This window comes from Pinus tabuliformis, chromosome 4_1 (genome assembly GCF_031772625.1).
Source record: "Pinus tabuliformis cultivar Carrire ecotype Pingquan chromosome 4_1, CPIR1, whole genome shotgun sequence".
NCBI lineage: Eukaryota > Viridiplantae > Streptophyta > Pinopsida > Pinales > Pinaceae > Pinus > Pinus tabuliformis.
The window spans coordinates 93,912,360-93,919,632 of record NC_142303.1 but is presented as its reverse complement, the minus strand read 5'-3'; the positions used below and the strand labels follow the sequence as shown (position 1 = coordinate 93,919,632).

General features: G+C 40.9%; 1 pseudogene; it reads right to left on the bottom strand.

Moving 5' to 3' along the window:
• Positions 1–6,623: 6,623 nt before the first annotated feature.
• On the bottom strand, positions 6,624–7,029 carry LOC149174369 (uncharacterized; annotated as a pseudogene).
• Positions 7,030–7,273: the final 244 nt, after the last annotated feature.

Genomic DNA, 7,273 nt, shown 5'->3' with positions numbered 1-7,273 from the left:
CCAAGGATCCCTTCAATTAGACCTTTCCTATGCTACTATTTCAGTCTTTGGGCAACCAAAGAGACTGTACAGAGAAATGCTCATGAAGTATGTAGTGAGTAGTGAAAGTAAGCCTGAAAATTTTCCCATTTACTCAATCCACTCTGATATGGATTCATTTATATTGTTTAATGATGATACAAATGTTTCAATTGGTAATGAGTCCTTCACTCTAGAGCAACAAGCACACATCAACGAAGAGTCGGTCGCACATACCCACGAAACTGTCACAGCAACTGATGCAACCAGCCTACCAAAAGAAGTTCCCCAAACAGAAATTTTAAATCCGCCCAATCCTGAAACAGCTCAAACTCTTGATACTGACCATAAACAAGAAATCACATGGTACCTAGAGTTTGATGGCTCTGTTAACAAGTTAGGAGCAGGGGCAGGTGCTTGGATTCACAACAAATATAACAACCATGCAAAGGGACATGCCTACAGACTGAACTTCAAATGTACAAATAACATGGCAGAGTATGAGGCTCTTCTTTTAGGCCTTAGACTGCTAAAAACTCTAGGAGCTTTAAAAGTGTCTATCTTAGGTGACTCTGACCTAGTTATACAACAGATGAAAGGTAATTTTGTTACCAATGGCAATAGAATGAGAGCCTATAGGACTGCTGCTACTAACATACTCCAGACATTCACTGAATTCAAGCTTGACAAGATTTCCAGAAATCACAACATTCATGTGCACAGCCTAGCCACCTTTGCTAGTACATGCAAGCTTCCCTTTGACCCAAACCATCACTTCACAACTAAAATAAAACATAGGCCCGCAGTCCCAAATAACGTTAAAGACTGGCAAGTATTCGAAAATGATGCCCAGATTAATAATTTCCTCACCCTTGAGCATGAGTTTTCGAGTATCGACATTGACATGGATGCGATGACAGACCCAGAACAGCAAACAAATCAAAATCAGCAGGCTGTAACAATTGCAACAGCCGAACAGATCTTGAAACCAACTATTTTTGACAATGAAAACATAGAACAACTGAAACGAAAACAATTAGAAGAAATAGACAAAACAGAGGCAGAAATCATTGAGCTAAAAGACAATTTTTTGCCTGCTGGTCTAACCCCGCTAGAAGACATGTTTGACTCTAATGACGTTCTCAGAAAACCAAAATTGCAGCCCATAAACACTGAGATAGAAGAACACAACATCGGGACACCAGAAAATCCGAAAATGATCAAACTGTCCAAAAATCTACCACCTGATCAAAAACCCAAGTACATTGATTTATTCAAAGAATTCCAAGATATATTTGCTTGGAGCTATGAGGATTTAAAATCCTATGATACATCAGTGATTCAGCACACCATTCCTTTAAAACCAAACCAGAAACCCTTCAAGCAAAAACTTAGAAGAATTAACCCCATGCTTCTTCCCCCGATTGAGAAAGAAGTAAAGAGGATGTTTGAAGCAGGCATTATAGCACCCATCAGATTTTCCGAATGGGTATCCAATCTTGTCCCTACAAGAAAAAAGACAGGTGAAATCAGGCTTTGTGTAGACCTTAGAAACTTAAACCAAGTCTCCTTAAAAGACCACTATCCTTTGCCCAAAATGGACCACATATTGCAGAGAGTAGTGGGATCATCTAGAATCTCTTTACTAGATGGTTTTTCAGGTTTCAACCAAATACTTGTTCACCCAGATGACCAAGACAAAACAACTTTTACCACACCCTGGGGAACATTTAAGTATGTAAAGATGCCATTCGGACTTCAAAACGCTGGTGCTACCTTTCAACGTGCAATGGATATTGCTTTCGCCAAAGAAATACATGAATTCCTAGTTGTCTACCTTGATGACTTAACCCCATTTTCCAAATCTGATGAAGAACACCTCAAGCATCTTAGGCAAATTTTCATGACATTCAGGAAATATGGCATTTCCTTGAACCCCAAGAAGTCTCTGTTTGGCCTTGAAGAAGGCAAATTACTTGGCCACACCATATCAAAGGATGGGATCAGAATTGATCCTGAGAGAATACAGGCCATCCTCCAAATTCCATACCCCAGAAACATAAAAGAGCTACAAGCATTCCTTGGGAAAATCAACTTTTTGAGAAGATTCATTCGAAATTTGGTTGAATTAATAAGACTGTTAAGCAACATGTTAAAGAAGGATGCCAAGGTAAGATGGTCCCTGGAAGACAAGCAAGCATTTGAGAGTATCAAATCCGCCTTAACCCAAACCCCTGTCCTAACTAGTCCACAATTTGACAAAGACTTTATCATATTTTCGTTTGCATCAGAGCATACAATAGTCGTTGTCCTTCTGCAAAAGGATGAACAGGGAGCTGAAAAACCAATCGTTTTTTTTAGCAAAGCTTTAAGAGACGCCCCGTTGAAATACCCAATCATGGAAAAACAAGCCTACGCACTTGTTAAGGCCATCAAGGATTTTAGAGTGTACATTTTATATTCACATGTGATTGCCTATGTCCCACACATTGCTGTAAAAGACATATTGACCCAAGACGGACCAGAAGGAAAAAGAGGTAAGTGGATTGCAAACATCCTTGAATATGACATAGAAATAAAACCAACCAAGTTGATAAAGGGACAAGGTCTAGCTAAACTGATGTCCGAAGCAAACTTTCAGGCCTTAGACATAAACCAGCTGGACAATGAACCGGAGCTGGCGACTCCACAGATCAGTGAAATATTTTTACAATCCCCATGGTACACTGATATATGCTTTGCATTGTCAAACCTGTGTGCTCCCCCAGGATTATCCAGAACCAAGAAAAGATTTTTGAAAATGAAGGCTTTAAAGTTTTGTGTTATAGATGGTGCTTTATTTTGGAAAAATCATGAAGGTATATTGCTTAATTGTTTAACCGTGAATGAAACTAACAATGTCATGAAATAATTCCATGCAGGTGATTGTGGAGGACATCTCTACTGGAAGTCCACTGCTGATAAAATTCTAAGGGTTGGTTTCTATTGGCCCACTCTTTTCGCATATGTAAAAAAGTTTTCTATATCATGTCAAAAATGCCAAATTTTTGAAGGCAAGAGAAAATTGTTGCCCCTACCCCTTAAACCAATCTCCACCGAAAAACCTTTTCAACAATGGGGTCTTGACTTCATTGGAGAAATCCATCCCTCTTCCTCAGGCTAGCACAAATGGATCCTAATAGCCACCGACTGTTTCACTAAGTGGGTTGAAGCCATTTCCTGTAGACAAGCCAATGATACCATCATTATCCAATTCCTTGAGTGTAATATCCTTTCTAGATTTGGCTGCCCTAAGAAAATCATCACTGACAATGTCACTGCCTTTAAATCCAAAAAGATGATCAATTTTTGCCACATATTTCATATTACCTTGGGCCACTCCACAGCTTATTACCCTCAACGTAATGGATTGGAAGAATCTTCAAACAAGAACCTCATTAACATCATAAAGAAGGTGCTAGAAGAAAACAAGAAGAAATGGCACAAAAAGATGGTAAATTCCCTATGGGCAGACAAACTTTCAAGCAAAGATCCATTGGGATGAGCCCTTATGAGCTAGTATATGGCATGGAGGGTAGGTTTCCTTCATCCCTGGGCATTCCTACTATCAAGCTGTTACAAGAGATTCAGGCTGAACCAAATGACATTCAAAGAAGGATTAATCAGACAATTCACCTTCAGCAAACTAGAGAACAAGTTTATGACAGAGCTCAAATTTTGCAAGAAAAGCTCAAAAGGATGTTTGATAAGAGGGCTAAAGCTGAAGATTTCAGTATTGGTGACAGAGTTCTGAAGTGGGACTCAAGAAGAGAAGACAAGAGCAAACATGCCAAGTTTGATTTTCTATGGAAAGGTCCATTTGTAATTTCCGTTGTTCAGGGAAGCAACACTTATTTTCTCAGATCTATGGAGGACAGCACTGTTGAAGAAGGCCCCGTGAATGGCAGGATGTTAAAACATTATCATGATCCTTGTTGTTGAAACAATGAAAATTCTGTAAATATTGTTAGGATATTCCGACACATAGGATATAGTTAAGTTCAACTTGGTCTAGTGTAGAGTTAGGTATAGAGTTAGATAAAGTGTGTTTCTTTACCATTGTACATTTTGTAACTTACAATTCGACGGTCACGATATGTAGTGATCCGACGGTTCACTCTCTCCTCGGTATTACCGACACTTGATCCGTGGCTTGACACCCGATTGGTCCATGAGTTCTATTTAAAGCGCATGGAGGGTCATTGTTCGGGTAATCTGTGCATGAGAGAAGCTTATGTAAATTTTCATTCTTTGATTAATAAATTGCCTGTAGTACCCACGTTGGGACAGGCCGTGGACTGTTTCCCTCTTTGAGGGTTTTAACCACGTCAAAAATGCTGGTGTATTGATCTATGATCTGGTTGTGAGCGGTGTCCTTTTGGTATTCTTTCTGAGGAACTTACCCTGTAAATTCCTACAAATATCTTTGTACAAATTTTATTTGTAAAAACCAGCACTCAGTTTTTATTTTGTATAAACTGGCCGATTGTTTGAGGAATAACAGTAAATTCGGTGAGGACGCAGCCAATGCAAATTTTCCAGTCTCAAGAGTATCAAAACAGAGCAAGATTTTCAGTTCATACCAGCACCTTGCTCTAAGAAAAAGCAAGACAAACACAACAGCTTGATCCGTGTCCCTAAACTGTTTTAAAAGGCATGTTCCAGCAGCATTATACATAAGAGATCAAGCACGCAGAAGAAAGCAGGCGATGCTGTACAATTCACAGTAACTCAGTTGGGGAGGAGGTTGTCTATAGTTCAAAGCTTTACGTTTTTTCAACAGCCAGAACAAAGAAGAATTTCCCAGTCCACAGCAACAAACAGAAGATCAAGGCAGTTTGACCTGCTGTTCTTGACTTTTCACAAGGAAACGCCATCCCCAAGTGGAACCACTGTTAGCCTCCTATTGCAACAAGGTTTCATTTTTCATGATTGACATTTTTACATGCCAAATATGTCATACTTGGCAAGCTGCAGTGTTCCATATTTCCAGAAGATACCATGAGAGTGTGCTAGTCCAAATGCCACTGCTGAGGTCCCATTTTGATGAGTTGTTCCAGTTTTGAAGAGCTATAATTTAAGGGAGTTCCAAACAGTCTAATCTTGGTCTCCCTAGGTTTCAATTTCTTGTTGTAGAATATAGAGAATGCATCTGTCCAAACAGTTTAATCTTGGTCAGATTTGTAGATAGGTAGAGAACCAAAGGGACCCAACTATTTAATCTGGGCCCTGGCAGAAATAAGTGCAGATTTAGATAGGAAACATTCAAAAGAAAAATTGTAATTCCGGGTCTACAAGTCTAAGTGCACCCTACTCAAAAAATAAGAAAAAATGTTAGGACAATAGGCTGGGTAGGTAGCTGTTTGGTGGCAGAATGATGACTGATGATAAATTTTGTGTCTCGCAATGTCTTATCTTTTCAGATCACAGTTATCAGGCAGTTTTATTTCAAAGGAGGTACTCAAGCTGGAATTCACTAACCTCCCCTTCTTCTCATTTCCCCCCAAGTCACTTACTAACATCCCCCAAGAGGTCAAGATTTGCTTGAGCCTCTCAGTTTCATCGTTTCCATGACATTCGCCTTGGTGAGGTCTGCTTCACCCAAGGATTGCTCACTCATCTTCTGTGAGCCTTCTTTTCCCAACAAAGCCTAAGGTCTCATACCTTAGCGCCCTCTGTTCATCTCCATATTAACTACTAACTTTATTATATAACTCCCTATCAGTTTTTCCCTTCCTCTATTCAAATCATGTATATAAAACTCCCTTATGTAAATACTCTCTCCCGGGCATTATAGCCATAATTCTACTGAGTCCGGGAAATCACAGTCCATCTGGGGCTGTCTTTAGCCCATCCGAGTCATTAAGGAGCTAGTTTGACATTTGGTCAACTAGTAACCTCTCCCCTAGCCCAAAAACCCCTCAAAAACCTTAAAAAACCCATTTTTGCACTTGTTCCCTACGTTCTGTACATAAAATATTAACCCCGCTTGTCAAAAAACCCATATTCCACCCTTGTCCCTAAGTCCGAATGTAAATGTATCAAACCGCGCCTTTTTAACACATAAAAACCCCATTCCCTAAGTTTAAACCCACCCGCGCAAATATTAAAGGAATATTCCCGCGCATATGTCGCCCCTTATCCCTCCATCATATCACACTCCCCGCCAGCCGTTGGATCGCCCGCCCCACAGATCAACGGTGGGCGGGCCGTCCCATCCCCGACCTGCCCGACGTTTAGCGTCTGGGAGATGGGCGGTATTACCGCCGTACCTCCCGCCACGCGTCAAGCGTTGGGCTGTGGCGGAGCCCTCTCCCCTGAAACCACCGTTGTCCATAAGCGGTGCGCCACAAAACCGCTTACCGCCCGTGACGTCACATCCCATGTCACCCCCTGCACAGTTGCCGCTTATGTCACCCCCCCTGTCCAGTCACATGTCGAGTCACCTGCCTACGTGGCCTCCTACCACGTCACTGCCACGTATCCCTGCCACCGTACCTACCACGTCACCATCCGTACATGATGACGTCATCCTGCCATGTCGTCCTGTTGACGTCATGCTGACGTCACCCGCCGTACAATGTCACACTATCCACAACCAAAATATCTCCTTTTGAATTTGAAATTGTCTCACAAATGAGCTCCTTCAGTTCACCTATGACAACCACTTTCAATACCTCCACATTTCTCTCAGTCCATATGCCTTCTATATGTGTCATTATAGATTCAATAATATGCTTATGGTGGGCTTCTTTAGCTATTGTGAATGCTAGCACCTCAACATCACTGGATATGTTGAAGGGGATTGATCCAGAGTTTATACATGTATAAATAGAAGGTGGGGACTAGACATGAAGTACACCAAACTTTCCCCACTTCCTTATCACCATTACGAGGGAAAACTTTGATGTTATCCAGAGCCCATTCCAGTGCATGCATACTCTTCTCGCTCATGTCCACAACCACTACCATGCATTTAAATCAACCTCTCACCTCTTTCCAAGAGAATCTCCACTTGAATTGCAAAAAACTCAATGCTTGGCAATATTTCTAAATAGAAGGCATGACTTCATCTACAAAATATAGGCATTGAAAGAGTAGGCTCCCATACTCAATCTAACATATCTCCTTCAAACCCTATAGAATTCATGTTGTTGCAATCGTTTTCATACAAGTGCATGTAGGTTTAAACCCCACATGAGATGCAAATTGCATT